At 47.9% G+C, this 19,587-nt stretch overlaps 1 protein-coding gene across 1 annotated transcript in view; it reads left to right on the top strand.

Annotated features, from left to right (window-relative positions):
• Positions 1 to 10,339: 10,339 nt before the first annotated feature.
• Positions 10,340 to 19,587, top strand: part of setdb1b (SET domain bifurcated histone lysine methyltransferase 1b) — a 91,274-nt gene continuing 82,026 nt past the window's right edge. Inside the window, exon 1 of the mRNA XM_063041926.1 lies at positions 10,340 to 10,817. The gene's annotated coding sequence lies outside the window, so the exon portion shown is untranslated. The remainder of the gene's footprint in view (positions 10,818 to 19,587) is intronic.

Below are 19,587 nucleotides of genomic sequence, written 5' to 3'. Positions count from 1 at the left end.
ATTCTGTATACCTCAAATCTTCTCTCTTCCCCAGCTTCTCGAGTCAAACTTGGATTTGAGTACCCTCAGTTATACAGTGTAAAAACAGGCCTATCAGCCCATGCTGACTATTTTGCCTACCTGAGTTAGTTCCTTCTGCCTGCGTTTGGCCCCTATCCATCTAAACCTTTTCTATCCATGTACCTGCTCCAGAATCTTTTAAATGTCATAACCGAACTCACCTATAACACTTCTTCTGGTGGCTCGTTCCCCATAAGGACCACCCTCTATGTCAAAAAACTTGCCACATGAGTCTCTATTAACTTTTTTCCTCTCTCTGTGGGTGAGCATTTTGGAGACAGTGACCACAACTCACTGACCTTTACCACAGCCTTGGACAGGGATAGGAGCAGACAGTATGGGAAAGTATTTAACTGGGGAAGGGTGAATTATGATACTATTATGCAGGAGCTTGGGAGCATAAATTGGGAACAGCTGTTCTCAGGGAAATGTGGAAGTTGTTTAGGGAGTCTTTGCATGAGGTTCTGTTTAAGTTTGTCCCACTGAGGTACGGAAAGGATAGAACTATGGTTGACAAGAGATTTGGAACATCCTATCAAGAGGAAGAAGGAAGCAGACTTAAGGTTTAGGAAGCAAATATCACATTGGGCTCTAGAGTTTTACAAGGTAGCCAGGAAGGAACTTAAGAATAGACTAAGGAGAACTAGAAGGAGACATGAGGAGGGCTAGTCAAGTAGGATTAAGGAAAACCCCAAGGAATTCTACACAAAGATTTAGGACCGAGATTAGGAAAAACTTCTTCACACAGAGAGTGGTGAATCTGTGGAATTCTCTGCCACAGGAAACAGTTCAGGCCAGTTCATTGGCTATATTTAAGAGGGAGTTCGATATGGCCCTTGTGGCTAAAGGGATCGCGGGTATGGAGGGAAGGCTGGTACAGGGTTCTGAGTTGGATGATCAGCCACGACCATACTGAAAGGCGGTGAAGGCTCGAAGGGCCGAGTGGCCTACTCCTGCACCTATTTTCTATATTTCTATGTAAATTGGATCACTTAGCTGTCCTTCTCCTACCTGCATATAGGCAGAGGCTAAGACAAGGCTCCAGAGATTGGGACAACAAAGATGTGATCGCTGAAGGCAGAGCAGCAGCTACTAGATTGCTTCAAGTCAGTGGACTGGGCTGTGTTCAAGGACTCATTTGTGGATCTGAACGAATACACCACGGTTGTAACAGACTTTATTAAGACAATTGTACATGAGTGTGGCCCCAGAAAATCATTCAGTCTTTCCCAACTAGAAGCTCTGGATGAACTGTGAGATCTGCAATCCGCTGAGGGCCAGGTCAGAGGCATTCAAATCCAGTGACCAAGAAAGTTACAAGAGGTCCAAGTATGATCTCTGGAAAACCATCTAATGAGCAAAGTGGCAAATCCAGACTAAACTTGAATCAACGAAGCAACACACATCAAAGTCGCCGGTGAGCGCAGCAGGCCAGGCAGCATCTCTAGGAAGAGGTACAGCCGACGTTTTGGGCCGAGACCCTTCGTCAGGACTAACTGAAGGAAGAGCTAGTAAGAGATTTGAAAGTGGGAGGGGGAGGGGGAGGGGGCGATCCAAAATGATAGGAGAAGACAGGAGGGGGAGGAATGGAGCCAAGAGCTGGACAGGTGATTGGGAAAAGGGATATGAGAAGATCATGGGACAGGAGGCCCAGGGAGAAGGAAGGGGGGGTGGGAACCCAGAGGATGGGCAAGGGGTATAGTCAGAAGGACAGAGGGAGAAAAAGGAAAGAGAGAAAAAGAATGTGTGCATATAAATAAATAAATAATGGATGGGGTACAAGGGGGAGGTGGGGCATTAGTGGAAGTTTGAGAAGTCAATGTTCATGCCATCAGGTTGGAGGCTACCCAGACAGAATATAAAGTGTTGTTCCTCCAACCTGAGTGTGGCTTCATCTTTACAGTAGAGGAGGCCGTGGTTAGACATGTCAGAATGGGAATGGGATGTGGAATTAAAATGTGTGGCCACTGGGAGATCCTGCTTTCTCTGGCGGACAGAGCGTAGGTGTTCAGCAAAGTGGTCTCCCAGTCTGCGTCGGGTCTCGCCAATATATAGAAGGCCGCATCGGGAGCACCGGATGCAGTATATCACCCCAGCCGACTCACAGGTGGTGTCGCCTCACCTGGAAGGACTGTCTGGGGCCCTGAATGGTGGTAAGGGAGGAAGTGTAAGGGCATGTGTAGCACTTGTTCCGCTTACAAGGATAAGTGCCAGGAGGGAGAGCAGTGGGGAGGGATGGGGGGTGGGGGGAACGAATGGACAAGGGAGTTGTGTAGGGAGTGATCCCTGCGGAAAGCTGGGGGGGGGGGAGATGTACTTAGTGGTGGGATCCCGCTGGAGGTGGCGGAAGTTATGAAGAATAATATGTTGGACCCGGAGGCTGGTGGGGTGGTAGGTGAGGACAAGGGGAACCCTATTCCTAGTGGGGTGATGGGAGGATGGAGTGAGAGCAGATGTCTGTGAAATGGGGGAGATGCGTTTGAGAGCAGAGTTGATAGTGGAGGAAGGGAAGCCCCTTTCTTTAAAAAAGGAGGACATCTCCCTCGTCCTAGAATAAAAAGCCTCATCCTAAGAGCAGATGCGGCGGAGACGGAGGAATTGTGAGAAGGGGATGGCATTTTTGCAAGAGACAGGGTGAGAAGAGGAATAGTCCAGATAGCTGTGAGAGTCAGTAGGCTTATAGTAGACATCAGTAGATAAGCTGTCTCCAGAAATAGAGACAGAAAGATCTAGAAAGGGGAGGGGGGTGTCAGAAATGGACCAGATAAACTTGAGGGCAGGGTGAAAGTTGGAGGCAAAGTTAATAATAATTTCTCCTTTGGCTCCTCCCACTTCCTCCAAACTAAAGGTGTAGCTATGGGCACCCGTATGGGTTCTAGCTATGCCTGCCTTTTTGTTGGCTCTGTGGAACAATCTATGTTCCAAACCTATCCGTCTCCCACTTTTCCTTCGCTACATTGATGACTGCATTGGCGCTGCTTCCTGCACGCATGCTGAGCTCGTTGACTTCATTAACTTTGCCTCCAAGGCCTCTCAAGTCCATTATATATATACACACACATACACATCTATATATATATATATATGTATGTTTGTACTTTGATAATAAATTGTCATTGAACTTTTGAATATACATCAAGAACAAGAGGATGACTAGAGTAAGTCTGATTGGGGAAAGAAGAGGAAACGTGCCTGGGGTTGGAGGGTGTAGGTGCTGTGACCACTGCTCACTGTGACTTTTATAAAGGACTTGGATGAGAAAGTGGGAGGGTGGGTTAGTCAGTTTGCAGTGTAAAAGGTTGTCATAGGTTACAAGACATTGATTAAATGCAGAACTGGGCTGAAAAGTGGCAGATGGAGTTCAATCCAGAAAAATGTGAAGTTTTGAGAGTATAAAGCTTATGTGTGCCTTGTCAGAATAAAAGGTAAAAGTAACAGGTTTAGGGAACCTTGGTTTTCAAGAGATATTGAGGCACTGGTTAAGTAAAAAAAAAGTGAATAACAGGTAAGAACAAATAAGATATTTATGGAGAAATGCAAGAGAACATTTAAGAAAGTAATCAGGAGGGATAAGAGAAAAGGCATGAGGTTCCCCTAGAAGAAAAGGTGAAGGAGAATATCAAGGGCTTTTATAGAAATGTGAAGAACAAAAGGATAGCAGGGGACAAAATTGGTCTTCTGGAAGATCAGAATGGTAATCTGCGTGAAGCCAAAAGAAATGCAGGAGATCTTACTGTAGATGATTGTTTTGCATTTGTATTTACTCGGGAGACGGATACTGAGTCTGTAGAAGTGAGGCAAAACAGCAGTGAGGTCATGGATCCTATACAGAATAGTGGAGGAAGTATTTGCTGTCTCCAGGCAAATTAGGGTGGATAAATCCCCAGGACTAGAAAAGGTATTCCCTTTGGACACTGTGGGAGGCAAGTGCAGAAATTGCAGAGGCCTTAACAGAGATATTTAAACATCCTTAGTAACAGGTGAGGTACCGGAGGATTGGAGGATAGCTAACGTTGTTCTGCTTTTCAAGAAAAGATCTAAAAATAAACCAGGACATTATCAGCCATTGAGCCTGACATCAGTGAGAAAGTTTTACGAGAGGATTTTAAGGAACCAGATATATGAGTATTTGGATAGGAAGAAGATGGTGCTGGGTGGGGGCAGGGCGACTTCGAGTTTATCTGCGAAACAGCTTAAATTCCTTTCTTTAATGTCTCTTCTTTCTTTTTCAAGGTGGCTGGGATTCTGTCAAAGTGATCTATAGCTGCACTCAAACGGCGGTTCTTCACAGCAGCAGGATCCCACTCCCGGAGCTCACTGACTGGTCATTTTCGATATCTCCAGGAGTGACCTGGAAGGCATGCACCTTTGGGGTGCGGCCTTGCACGGTCCTGTGGATGACCGATCCCTTGCTAACAGAAACGTTGTGAGAGTGGAACGTCGAGACAGCAGGTGTGGCCGTCAAAGGCCTCTGCACACAAGCCATCGCTCTTTCTCTTTGGGGGGAGGGGAGTCTGATGGTCCTCAAGTCGTGTGGGCTCTAATAAGCAACGTTGCATCAGACTATTACATCGAAACAGCGAGCTGTTGGTCTCCCTTCTCGCTGTGGCAGTGGTGACCACCCTCCCTTGTTAGTGAGAGAGCAAGCCAGCCTGTGGCACGTCAAAGTGCTAGTTTATGGACTGCAGTCTCAATGGACCTAAATTGGGGGCTTTGCTATTGCTTGCTTGGAGGGTGGGGGGGGAGCAAATAGGGGAGGGGGAGGATTGATGCTCTTGCTGCTGCTGTACATGGGAAGGGGAGGGGGTCTTTGGGGTTCCAACATTTTTCCGTCATTCATTCTTTAGGTTTTTCTTGTTTTGTGGATGTCCGTGAAGAGTATGAATTTCAGGTTGTGTTCTGTATACATTCTCTGATATTAAATGGAACCATTGAATGTGGACCAAATAGGGATAGTCAGCATGGCTTTATGCATGGTAGGTCGTGTCTAACTAATCTTTTAGAGTTTTATTTTTGAGAACGTTGATGAGGTTGCAGTGGATATTGTCTACATGGACTTTAGCAGGACCTTTGAAAAGGTCCCACTGTGGGAGGTTGGTCAAGAAGGTTCAATCACTTGCCTTTCAAGATGAGGCAGTAAATCAGATTAGACGTCGGCTTTTTGGGAGAAGCCAGAGAGTGGCAGAAGGCAGCTGCCACTCCGACTGGAAGCCTGTGACTGGTGGAGTGCTGCAGGGGATGGTGCCCGGTCTATCACTGTTTATCATCTATATCAATGGCCTGGATGGTAACTTGGTTAACTGGATCAGCAGGTTAGCAAAGGACACCAAGACTGGGGTGTATTTGACAGCGAGGAAGACTATCAGAGCTTTCAGCGGGATCTAGACCAGCTGGAAAAATAGCAGATGGAACTTAATGGAGAGAAGTTTACACTTCGGTCGAACTAACCAGGGTAGGTCTTACACAGTGAACGGTAGGGCACTGAGGAGTGCAGAGTGATTTGGGAATACAGGTCCACAATTCATTGAAAGTGGTGGCATAATAAGAGCTTTTGGAACCTTTGCCTTCATAAATCAAAGTAGTGACTACAGGAGATGTGATGTTATGTTCAGGTAGTACAAGATGTTGGTGAGGCCTATTCTGGAGTATTGTTTGCAGTTTTTGTTAACTACCTACAGGAAAGATAAATTAGGTTGAAAGAGTACAGAGAAAATTTATAGGAATGTTTTATGACTGGAGGAATAGGTTAGGACTCTGTTCCTTGGAACGTAGAAGATTGAGGGGAGATTTGATAGAGGTATACAAAATTATGAAGGGCACTGATAAGGTAAATGCAAGCACTGAGATTTTGTTGGGAGTACAACTAGAGCTCATGGGTTAAGGGTGAAAGGTGGATAGCTTAAAGGGAACATGACGGAAAACTCCTTCACTTGGAGGGTTGTGAGAGTGTGGAATGAGCTGCTAGCACAAGTGGTGCATGCGATCTCAATTTCAACGTTTAAGAGAAGTTTCGATAGGTACATAGATGGTAAGGGTATGAAAGGCATGTTTCTGTGCTGTACTCTGACTATAACACACTTGGTAAGGTCAAACCTGAAGGCAGAATACAGGTTAATGGCGGAATTCTTGGCAGTGTAGAGGAACAGAGGAATCTTGAGGTCCACGTCCATAAATCCCTCAAAGTTGCCAAACAAGTTGACTGGGTGGTTAAGAAGGTGTACGGTGTGTTGGCCTTCATCAGTCAGAAGATTGAGTTCAACAGCCACATGGTAATGTTGCAGCTCTATAAAACTGTGGTTTGACCAGACTTGAAGTGTTTGTTGAATTCTGGTAGCCTCCAAGATGGTGCTGGCAACCAGCAGTAACGTTTTACAAGCAACACACACAAAATGCTGGAGGAACGCGGCAGGCCGGGCAGCATCAATGGTACTCTTTTCCCCATAGATGCTGCCTGGCCTGCATTTTGTGGGTTGCTTGGATTTCCGGCACCTGCAGATTCTCTCTTGCTTGTGAGATTTTGCAGGCAGCTCACAAACCTGCTAGATATTCTAGTAGATATACTTCTGAATGGTGATTGCTGCAGTCTGCATCCTGTAATTTCCCTTCAAGGGAGGTACTTTTGAACAATTCAAACAACTGGGTGTCTTTGCAATCTCTCTGTGGATTTAGCGAACGAGACCATCGAGTGTGCAGATGCAGTCGGGGCCGCCACCACTGGGGGTGGATACTGCATTCAGGCCTAATAACAGATGGCGCTTGGCTTCATTACTCCACGCCAATTAAAACATGAACAAAACTTAAATTGTTGAGGCCAAAAGAGGAAGACAAGTAGGTGTTCAGAACCGTCTGTCTGGTCTCACTCTCTTCTCGCTACTGCACCAGAAACGGGTTCAGTTGTTGCCACGCGGCCATTGGGTTCCTGGGCCAGCTTCACTCGTCTCAGCGCTGAACCAGCTCTGTAGCTGTTGCCTCACTTTCAGGGACTCTGCAGCTCACACTCCACGTGTTAGTTGTTTTCACTATTTGCACGATTTGTCCTCTTTTGCACGTTGGAAGTGTGGCAGTCTTTGCTGTGACTGTGAGTGCTTTTTCATCAATTCGATTACCTCTCTTTGTTTTGTGAGAGCAGGCAGGAAGGTGAATCTCAAGGTTATGTACGGTATACATAAATTTAAACTTGGATTATAAATCAGAGTTTGGAAGCTCCAGGGAGGGTGCGGAGATTTACCAGGATAATAAGTGAATTAGAGAGCATGTCTTACAAGAATAGGTTGAGTGAGTTAGGGCTTTCCTCTTTGGAATGAAGGAAGATGAGAGGTGACTTGATAGGAGGTGTACACAATAACAGACATGATCAAGTGGAGAGCCAGAAACTTTTCCCAGGGCTGAAATGACTAATGAGGGGGCATCATTTTAAGGTGATTAGAGAAAAGTATGGGGGGGGGGGTGATGTCAAAGGCAAGTTTTTTTGAAAAAACCCTCTGTGAAACACACTGGTAGGAGTGCTAGTGGAGGCAAGTACATTGGGGATATTAAAGAAACTTTTACATAGGCATATGGATAAAAGGAAAATGGAGGGCTGGAGGACAGGGAAGGGTTATATTGATTGGCACAACATTGTGGCTCGAATGGCCTGTACTGTGCTCTAATATTCTATGTTCTCTTTAAACCTGTACCCTCTAGTTTTAAGCTCCCCAACCCTGGGGGAACGACTGTGCTATTCAGGTTATCTCTGCCCGTCATGATTTTATAAACCTCTATAAGGTCACCACTCATGCAGCTTCGCTCTGGGGAAAACAGTCCCAGCCTATCCAGTCTCTCCTTACAGATCAAACCCTCCAGTCCTGGTAAAATCATTATAAACATTTGCTGAACTCATTCAAAGTCAGAGTATACACATGTCACAACACTGAGATTCATTTTCACACAGGAATACTCAATAAACCAAAAACTGATTAATAACCATAATAGAATCAAAGACCGCACCAACTTGGGCATTCAATCCGTGTGCAGAACTCAACAAACTGCGCAAATACAAAGAGAAAGAAATAATAATAATTAAGCAATTTTAAAAAAATGAAGAACATGATATTAAGAGTCCTTGAAAGTGAGTCCATAGGCTGTGGGAACATTTCACGACGGTTCAAGTTGTGTGAAGCTACCCTATTTGGTTCAAGAGTCTGATGGCTGAGGGGGAAATAACTATTCCTGAAATTGGTGTAGGACCTGCGGCTCCTGTACCTTCTTTCTGATGGCAACAGTGAGAACAGAACATGTCCTGGGTGGGGGGGGGGGGTCCCTGATGGTGGAGGCTGCTTTCCTGCGACAATGTTTCATAGTCATAGTCATACTTTATTGATCCCGGGGGAAATTGGTTTTTGTTACAGTTGCACCATAAATAATTAAATACTAATAAAACCATAAATAGTTAAATAGTAATATGTAAATTATGCCAGGAAATAAGTCCAGGACCAGCCTATTGGCTCAGGGTGTCTGACCCTCCAAGGGAGGAGTTGTAAAGTTTGATGGCCACAGGCAGGAATGACTTCCTATGACGCTCTGTGCTGCATCTCGGTGGAATGAGTCTCTGGCTGAATGTACTCCTGTGCCCACCCAGTACATTATGTAGTGGATGGGAGACATTGTCCAAGATGGCATGCAACTTGGACAGCATCCTCTTTTCAGACACCACCGTCATGTACATCTGCTCAATGGTTGGGAGGGCTTTACCCACGATGGACCGGCCTCATCCACTACTTTGTGATACCAGGCTGCGATGCAGCCAGTCACTATAGTCTCCAATACACATCTACGGAAGTTTGTCAAAGATGTGATGCCGAACCTTCTACCTCGAAGGAAGCAGAGATGCTGCCATGCTCTCTTCGTAATTGCACTTATGTTCTGGGTCTAGGACTGAAGAATTTAAAGCTGCTGGGCCTCTCCACCTCTGACTCTCTGATGAAGACTGGCTCGTGGACCTCCGGTTTCCTTCTCCTCAGGTCACCAGGCCGCTGCTTCGTCTGGCTGACGCTGTGTCACAGGTTGTTGTTAAGGCAGATCTTCAATCTCCTTCCAATTTGCTGATTCGATTTGGCCCACAACAATGGTGTCGTGAGAAAACTGCAGCTGAAATACATTGGGTGGCCAGAACCGCACAGAACATTCCAAGGTATTGTACAGCTACAGCATGACGTCCCAACCCCTGTCATCAGTATAAAGGCAAACATGCCAGGTATGCGCTCTTCACCCCTCTGTCACCATTTTCAGGGAACTTTGTATTCAAACCTAACAACACTGTGCAGGATCTTATTGAAGTTGAGTTTACTGTCATATGTGAAAAAAAAAACATATTACACAGAGAAACATGCACAAAATGCTGGAGGAACTCTGATTTTTGTGCGCATGCGCCGGTCGTGCATGCAGCCTGTTACGGTTAACGAAAACCAATTTCCCCCGGGATCAATAAAGTATGACTATGACTATGACTATTAGGCAGCATCTGTGGAGAGGAATGAACACTTGATGCTTTGGGCTGAGATCCTCTAGCAGTTAGTTCATTCACTTCCATAGATGCTGCCTGACCTGCTGAGTTCCTCCAGCCCTTCCTGTATATTAGCAAAATCTGTAGAATCTTTTGTAATTACAAAATACACTTTTTTTAAAAAACAAGAATAGAACAGGAAAAAAGTCCCAGCCTGAAACGTTGACTGTTTATTCCTCTCCTCAGATGCTGCCTGACTTGCTGAGCTCCTCCAGCATTTTGTGTTTGTTGCATTGCCGTGCGAAGTGGCCAGTGTCGTTGTGCTTGGTCAGTGATTATGGTTGTGCATGTTGGTTTAAGATCTTAATGGTTTGGGGAGATAGCTGTTTCTGAATCCAGTGGTGAGGGACTTCAGGCTTCTGTCCCTCAAGCCTGATGGTAGCTCAAAGAAGATGGCATGGCCTGGATGGATCTTTAACAATGGGTGTAGTGTCATTAGTAGGGAGGGGCTCTCTTCACCTTCTCCCCAAACATCCATAACTTGATGGGCTGACCAGACTGAATTGCGTCCATTTCCATGATCTGCTTCCATCCAGAATTACTGCCCTTAGAGCTGGACTCTGCAATGACGGCCATCCACCAGAAAACGAGTATTGAATTTCTGCCATGTGATTAAAGGGCGCTCTGTGAGGAAAGTCAATAGGCGCAGTCGGCCACCAATCAAAACTGAGGCGGTACAACAAGCTCCACACCCTATTAGTCGTCCTCGCTGTCCATCAGCAGAGCAGGCGCTAAAAAACAACCAACCGGAGGAGGGGTTTAAGATAGTAGGAGATGATTGGCTAGGCCACACGCCGGTCATCAAAACTGGCGAGAACCTTCTTTTAACAACGCGGCGCATTGTCGTTGAGAGGAGAGGAAGCAGCCCAATGGTGGAACGCAACATCAATCAGTAGAGTTGGATGAATTGATTGGCTGGCTGAGACATCACTCAGAAATTCCTCCGTGTGATTGGGCCAGACGTTTAGAGGCGACCGGCGCGGCGGGCTCTGAGGTAGAAACCGCTGGATTCACCGCCGGGGGGAGGGGAAAAGAAGTGTTTTTTAATAACATAAAAGAAAAGTAAAATGGTCCCTGTTCTCACCGTGAAAAGAAGTCGGGCCACGTCCTCTACCCCAGCCCATAACCGAGGGACGCGGTAGACAATAGCAAGCGCGCGAATACATCGCCGGGGCCTTGCGATCGGCGGCCGCTGGAGCCTGGCTCGAGTGACGAGGTGAGTAGCTTTCGCCAACATGGAGAAGCCGATGAGAGGAACACATCGCCGTTCTCTTATTTTTTCACTCCATATATAATCGGCGGGACGGTCCGGTTTACGCGTTGCCGAACCGCGCGTTTCAAAATTCCCACAACATCGCCACTGCCGCGTTGCACTTTGGGAGCTGTAGTCTGTTGTTAGCCGGCGCTGTACTAGGGGAGTTATGGGAATCGTAGTTTATGTAGACACGGCTGGTAGGTCTGCGGGCTGGGGTAATTTTTTTGCTGCTGTAAAAGTCGTGCCGTAATGTTTTAATCTTAGATTGTTGCTGCAAGATATGAGCCGCACTTTTGTAACTGCTATTGTGCTGGGTTGCTGCTGCAGCAAGCTGTATTAATTCTCTGCTGTAGTGTTTTTTATTGCTGCTGCAGGACATGTGCCACAACAATGTAGCACATCGTTCCCGCCGCTGGGTGCACGCTGCACGGTTGCAGCGCCGTGTTGCTGCAGCAGGGTACGCACCGCTGCAACATCATATCTACAAATAGCAGGAAGGTCCTCTGGTTCATGATATTTTGCCAAACTAATTTACCTAGTAATTAAATGTCTGTACAAACCAATCCTTTCCGCTTCCACAATATTTGGATCCCTTCGTTCGCTGTACATTTATGTCTCGATCTAAGCACAGCAGCCATATTTGCTTCCACAACCACCCCTGGCAGCACATTTAAGGCACTCACCACTCTGTAAAAAGACATAATACCTCTACACGAGGAATTCTGCAGATGCTGGAATTTCAAGCAACACACATAAAAGTTGCTGGTGAACGCAGCAGGCCAGGCAGCATCTCTAGGAAGAGGTACAGCTGACGCTTCGGGCCGAGCCCCTTTGTCAGGACGAAGGATCTTGGCCCAAAGCGCCGACTGTACCTCTTCCTAGAGATTTTAAACGCAAACAGGAATTCTGCAGATGCTGGAAATTCAAGCAACACACATCACAGTTGCTGGTGAACGCAGCAGGCCAGGCAGCATCTATAGGAAGAGGTGCAATCTACGTTTCAGGCCCTGAGTCCTGAGTTCCCACCCCCCCTTCCTTCTCCCTGGGCCTCCTGTCCCATGATCCTCTCATATCCCTTTTCCCAATCACCTGTCCAGCTCTTGGCTCCATTCCTCCCCCTCCTGTCTTCTCCTATCATTTCGGATCTCCCCCTCCCCCTCCCACTTTCAAATCTCTTACTTGCTCTTCCTTCAGTTAGTCCTGACGAAGGGTCTCGGCCTGAAACGTTGACTGCACCTCTTCCTACAGATGCTGCCTGGCCTGCTGCGTTCACCAACAACTTTGATGTGTGTTGCTCTTCCTAGAGATGCTGCCTGGCCTGCTGCGTTCAAAATACCTCTATTGTATTTGCCTCCGTCACCGGCCCCGGCACCTACTACTTTCTGTAATTAAAAAAAACTCACCCACACATCTCCATTGAATTTGACCTCATCTTAAATGCATGCCTTCCAGTATTAGACATTTCGACCCTGGGGAAGAAAAATACTGGCTAACACACACACGCACAAAATGCTGGAGGAGCTCAGCAGGCCAGGCAGCATGTATGCAAAAAAAGTACAGTTGACGTTTCGTGTGTGTTGCTCGGATTTCCAGCATCTTCAGACTTTCTCTTGTTTGTGCAAAGATACTGGCTGATTATTCTATCTATGCCTCTCATAATCATATAAACCTCTGTTCCCCCCCAGCCTCCAGCACTCCAGAGAAAGCAACCCAAGTTGTCCATCCTGTCCATATAGTGTAGGCTCTCTCCCTGGTAAATTGGTTTATTACGGACTGCAATCGATAAGAACAGGCAGCAGCACCTCAGCCACAATTATTCTGAACACTGGCACTCAACAGGTTGTGTCCTCAGCCCCCGATTCTACTCCCTGTATACTCATGACTGCGTGGCCAAATTCTGCTCTAACTCCACCAACAAGTTTGCAGATAAGGATTAGCCTTATTTGTCACATGTGCATCAAAACATACAGCGAAATGTGCTATTTACGCCAACAACCGTCATAGTCTGAATCCATGCTGGAGGGGCAGCCTACAAGTACAGCATAGCACACCCACAACTTATTAACCCTAACCATACACCTTTGAAATGTGGGAGGAAAGCCAAGCACCTGTAGGAAATCCATGCGGTCATGGGGAGAACGTACGAACTGCTTACAGACAGAGGTGGGAATTGAACCCCAATCTCTGGCGCTGTCCGAACCTCTGCACTACTGTGCCACTCATAAAATAACGGTGAGATGGAGTACAGGAGCGTGATAGCGAGCTTAGTGGCATGGTGTGATCACAACAATGTCAGCAAAACAGAGGAGCTGGTCATCAACTTCAGAAGGGGTTTGGTGCACGTGCTCTTGTCTACGTCAATGATACTGAGGCTGAGAGCTTCAAATCCCTGGGTACGAACTTCACCGATATCCTGTTTTGGCCCAACATGTTGATGTCACAGCCAAGAAAGCCTACCATGCTCTTGACTTCCTTAGGAGACTAAAAAGATTTGGCGTTTCTCTGTCAACTAGTTCTATCGCATCTGAAATCCTGTCTGCCCACTACCCTGGATCCCCATCAATTTGCCTATCGTGCCAGCAGGTCAACAGAGGACGCCATCTCCACGGCACTTCACTCTGCCCTGACCCACCTGGACAGCCTCGACTCTTACGTCAGAATGCTGTTCATTGACTTTAGTTCGGCATTCAATACTGTGATCCCCTCCAAGCTGATCGCCAAACTTCACCAGCTCGGTATCAGCTCATCCCTCTGCAATTGGACCTTGGACTTTCTGACTAACAGACCCCAATCAGTTAAGTTAGACAATCTCTCCTCCTCCACTCTCACCCTGAACACCATCGTGCCTCAAGGCTGTGTGCTGAGCCCTCTTCTGTACTCCCTTTTCACCTATGACTGCGTTCCTGTCCATGGTTCTAACTCCATAATCAAGTTCGCAGACGACACCACGGTGGTCGGCCTGATCAGAGGGGATGACGAGACGGCCTACAAGGATGAGGTCCAGCACCTGGCCGCATGGTGTGCCGACAACAACCTGGCCCTTAACACCCAGAAGACCAAGGAGATCATTGTGGACTTCAGGCATGCTAGGAGCCACACTCACGTCCCCGTCTACATCAACGGAGCTGTAGTGGAGCATGTATCAAGCTTCAAATTCCTTGGTATGCACATTTCCGAGGATCTCACCTGGTCCCTGAACTCCTCCATCCTGATCAAAAAGGTGCAACAGCGCCTCTATTTCCTGTGGAGCATGAAGAAAGCTCACCTCTGTCCCAGGATACTGACGAACTTTTACCGCTGTACCATTGAGAGCATACTCACCAACTGTACCTCAGTGTGGTATGGCAATTGTCCCGTATCAGACCACAAAGCACTCCAGTGTGTGGTGAAAACTGCCCAGCGGATTATCGGCACCCAATTGCCTACCATTGAGAATATCTACCATAAACACTGCCTGGGCAGGGTGAAAAGCATTATCAAGGATGCATCTCACCCTAACCATGGACTTTTTACTCTCCTCCCATCCGGTAGGCGCTACAGGAGCCTCTGCTCCCGCGCCAGCAGGCACAGGAAGAGCTTCTTCCCTGAGGCTGTGACCCTGCTGAACCTCACATCACAGCGCTAAGCAGTATTGCATCCATATTGTACTGTCTCAGTACTTCTATATTTATGTGCTGTAGCACTTACTTTTTATTCACAGTTATTTTGTAAATAACACTATTCTTTGCATTTCTGGTCAGATGCTAAATGCATTTCATTGGCTTTGTATCTGTACTCAGCACATTGACAATAAAGTTGAATCTAATCTAATTTAATCTAATCTTAACTCTTACCAATTTTATCAATGCACCATAGAAATCATTCTGTCTGGGTTAGCAACTGCTCTGCCCGTGGCTACAAGAAACTGCAGAGAGTTGTGGGCACAGCTCAGCACATCACAGAAACCAGCTTCTGCTCCATAAATTCTTTTCTACATTTCTCGCTGCCTTAGTAAAGCAGCCAGCAAAGTCAAAGTCCCCCTCCCCACCCCAGATATTCTCTTTTCTCCCATCAGGCGGAAGATACAAAAACCTGAAAGCACATTCCACCAGGGTCATGGACAGCTTCTGTCCCGCTGGCATGAGACTATTGAATGGTGTCCGGCTACAGTGTGTTGTGAGACTGCTGACAGGGCAAAATTGCAGTCAACGGCACGAGCAGCAGTGTAAAAGGGGAGACAAAGTGGAAAAGGGTGATGAATATAAGACTGAAGCTATTATATTTGAATGCACACAGTATATGAAATAAGGTAGATGAACTTGTAGCACAGTTACAGATTGGCATGTATGATGTTGTAGGCATCATTGAGTTATGGCTGAATGAAGATTATAGCCGGGGGCTTAACGTGGAAGGATACACATTGTATCAAAAGGACAGGCAGAGGGGGTGGGGTGACTGTTGGTAAAAAAAAGAAATCAAATCATTAGAAACAAATGGCATAGGATTGGAAGGTGTAGAGTAGTTTTTGTTTGAGCTAAGAAACTGCAAAGGTGAAAAGACCTTAATGGGAGTGATATACAGACATCTAAACAGTAGCAAAGATGTGGTTTACAAAGTACAATGGGAGATAGAAAAGGTATGTCAAGAAGGCAATGTTATGATAGTCACTGGGGATTTCGATATGCAGGTAGTTTGGGAAAATCAGTTCCTCCGCAGAGATTGTGCCACTCCCACTGGAGAGTCCAGGTCCAAATGGGCAGGATTGAGACGATCCACAGAAACCTGTCCGGGATACCTCCGAAGTCCAGCGTAAAAAAAAAACTTATCCCCAGCTTCCAACACGAGGAACGGGTCGTCAGAGGACCCCGATGTCCATCATGATGCACAAACACATATTTCTCCTCCCACAGACCCGGCAACAGGTGCATCGTGGGTACCGGAGCAAACTTCTTGGCGCTGCCCATAAAAGCCAACCCCTGCTGCGGATGTTGGGAGAAACTCTCCCGGCACCCGCAGGGTTGCCCGAAAACAAGCTGTGCAGAAGGGGACTGAAGGTCTGCCTTAGGGGCTGTCCTCAGACCCAACATGACTGACGGCAGTCTGTCCACCCAGCAACCGTCACTGAGGGATGCACGGAGAGCGGCTTTCATTGAACGATGGGACCGCTTGCACAGACCGTTGGCTTGAGGGTGATAAGCCGTAGTTTAGTGCAGTTTGACCCCTAGATCATGGGCAAGTGCACACCAAAGCTCGGAAATAAACTGTGTCCCTCTGTCTGAAGAAATATCCGACAGGACGCTGAACCGAGCGATCTACGAGCCAATGAGCGCTCGCGCCACCACCACAGCTGAAATGGATGACACCTCTGGCCAACTTTCGTCCTATCAGCAATGGTGCAGAGGTGAGTAAACCTGTGGGATGGGGGCAACGGGGCAACGAAACCCCACATTCACATCGTCGAAACGCTGCTCAGGGACCGCAAAAGGAGCCAAAGGAGCCTTGGTGCGTCGATGCACCTTCGCTTGTTGATACACCAAACGAGCACTAGCCCAGTCCCTGACGTCGTTCTTAAGCCCACGCCGTACCAGCTTTTCTGTCACCAGCTTCTGCGATGCCCTCTGGCCTGGGTGAGAAAGCCCATGGACTGCATTGAAAACGACTGGCACGACTGGCACGACCGGCCTGGGTCGCCCATTGACAGATCACACAGTAGTGAAGTGTCGCTGTCACTGACAGCGATGTCCACCAATTTCAACCCTCTGTCTGCCGAACGCAGCGCCTGCACGCCATCGGACACCCACATGGACAGCACCAGTGAAGGAGGTTATGCTTCCCCACAACATGCTGGATGTCCGTGGTGATCTCTGAAATAAAAGAAAGCTGGCACTGCTGTCGAGCAGACCAAGGTTCAGAGACCTTAGCCATGGCAAATGTTAGGGGCTTATGATCCATAAAATCCGTAAATGGACGTCCCTCTAGGAGAAAACGAAAATGCTGCACTGCCAAGTACAGGCCGAGCAGGAACGTGCTGTATCTGCACTCGCAGGAGCGAAGCTGAGCGCTAAAAAAGGCCAGAGGCTACCAAACGCTGTTGACCAACTGCTCATGCACTGCACCGGCCGCACAATCTGCCACATCCGTGCTGAGAGCAATCAGCGCGTCTGGGAGGGGCTGTACCAGCAGTGTTACATTAGACGGTGCCTTGGACCTTTCCTCTGTCCAGTCCACAACATGGTCGGCCTCTTTGCCCATAAGGGCCTCACATGAGCTGAGCCACTTTGGGGACAAAATTATGATAAAAGTTCACCATGCCCCAAATCTCCTGCAGGGCCTTAATAGTGACTGGCTGAGGGAAGGGCCTCCACTTTAGCTGGCAGGGGGAACTGCCCCAGCTGCATTGACGCAGTGTCTGAGGAAGTCCACTACGGACAGTCTCAACTGACACTTCGCTAGGTTGACGATAAGGTCAGGCTGACTAAGGCGTTCGAAAAGGGTTCTCAATTGTAAGGGATGTTTGTTCCCAGAAGAGCCGGCTACCAAATTGTCATCTAGGTAAGCAAACAGGAATGACAAATCACTGAGAACACTGTCAGGTGCTGAAAGGTCTGGCCACGTTCTTCAGCCCGAATGGCACTCAAACAAACCAAACTGTGTGATATCAGTGGTTTTAGGAATGTCACTGGGGTGGACAGGGACCTGGTGATAACCGTGAACGAGGTCCACCTTTGAGAAAATAAAGTTTGCCTGCCAAGTGGGCAAAGAAATCCTGGATGTGTGGGATCGGGTATCGGTCAGAGGTCGTGGTGTCGCGGAGGTGACAGTAGTTGCTACATGGACACCATCTGCCCCCTGGTTTCTGCGCAATACGGAGAGGGGAATCCCATGGACTGCTGGACTGCCTGACAATGCCCAGGTGCTCCATGGCGTCAGACTCTGCCTTGGTGACGGCTAGCTTCTCTGGGTTGAGGCGTCCGGCGTGGGCATGATTTGAGGATGTGTTGCTCCACCCTGTGTTTAGCAGTGGAGGAGGAGAAGGTGGGCTCGGTCAGGTCTGGGAAGTCAGCGGGGTGGCGGAGGAAGTTGTTGGAGGTAGAAAGGGTGCTGGACAGCTCTGAAGTGCAGGTGGTGCTGAGTGTGCCGGAACAGGAGTAGAAGGTCTTTGCATTGACGAGGCACCAGTTCTGGACATCAATGAGAAGGGTGTTGGCACAGAGGAAGTCGGCCCCCAGCAGGGGTGTAGACACTGCCACCAGCACAACATTCCAGCGGCACTTCTGCCCACCCAAGCATAGCGCCATCTCATGCTTACCAAAAGAGCGGATGGCGCTGCTGTTTGTGGCCTTGAGAGACGGTCTATATTTCCCAGTCCGTATGTCTAATCTAGACGTGGGCAGGACGCTCACCTGAGCACCAGTGGCACTGAGGAAATGGAGTCCGTAACACAACAAACTGCCTGACCTGCCAACGCCCATAGCAGCTAACGGGCACTGGACCTTCTGTTTCCCCACTCCTTGAACCCGCGGGGTGGGCGACACTTCTTGGCTCTCGGCCCAAAGCTTGAGTGGTAGAAACACAGGGGAGGAGACCGTCATCGAGCCGTGGCGATTGTCTCGTGTTCAGGTGGCGGTGAGGCAGCAAAGTCGTCCAGCTGTATGGTCACACAAGACCTCTTGGTGAGGGAAAACACCTTGTCAGCCTCTCCCACCAGGGTCTAGAGCTCTTTGAGCCGGAGCCGACTGCACCTTGCCTGGTAGTTGTTGCAGGAAGCTCTCTGAAGTTGAAATACGGCTGATGTCTGTCCGCCATGGACAACATGGAGGAACAACATGTGGTCCTTCGACTCGGACGGCTTGGAGTCGCCTAAGCTGGTCAGTGAAAGGAGCTGACGGGTGTGGTCAGACATGAAAAGTGCGATGCTCTGTTGAAGGAGTTGCTTAAGAGTCTTGAATCCACCAGCCTCCGGTGGGGGTGGGGGGGGTGATTGCTGTAGGATGCTCATCACCCTGGTCGCCGTAAAGCTGTCTAACGCTGTGACGACGTAGTAATATTTCGTGTCATCTTGTGAGATTCCCCACACTGTCTGATTTGGGGAAGGCTAACTAAAGTCTTATATCCATGTTGCAACTGTAAAAACTTTGGTTAGATCACCTTTGGAGTATGGTGTGCAATTCTGGTCATTCCATTACAGAGAGGGTGCAGAAGAGGTTGCTGACCAGGATGCTGGCTGGATTAGATGGTATAAGCTGTAAGGAGAGGTTGGACAAAATTGGGTTGTTTTCTTTGGAGCGGTAGAAGCTGAGGGGAGACCTGATAGAAGTTTATAAAATTAGGAGGTGTTGGTAGCTGGACTTTCTCGTAGGACAGAGATCTCAAATATTTGGCGACAGTCATATAGAAGGTATAGCTTTAAGGTGTGAGGCAAGATGCTTAAAGGTGATAAAGGTAGATGCGGGGATATACAGTGTGGAAACAGGCCCTTCAGCCCAACTCGTCCATACTGACCATAATACCTTCCTGAGCTAGTCCCTTTTGCCTGTGTTTGGCCCAAGTTCTCCTATCTTTCCTATCCATGTACCCATCCAAGTGGCTTTTATGTGCTATAATTGTATCCACACTACCAATTCATCTGGCAACTCGTTCCATATGCCCACCATCCTCTGTGTGGAAAGACAGGTTCCTTTAAAAAATGTTCCCCTCAAGTTTTTAACACAGTGGTAGGTGCTTGGTATTCTCTGCTGTGGGTGGTAGTGGA

This window comes from Mobula hypostoma, chromosome 2 (genome assembly GCF_963921235.1).
Source record: "Mobula hypostoma chromosome 2, sMobHyp1.1, whole genome shotgun sequence".
In the NCBI taxonomy this organism is placed as follows: Eukaryota; Metazoa; Chordata; class Chondrichthyes; order Myliobatiformes; family Myliobatidae; genus Mobula; species Mobula hypostoma.
This window is presented reverse-complemented; position numbering and strand designations above follow the sequence as displayed.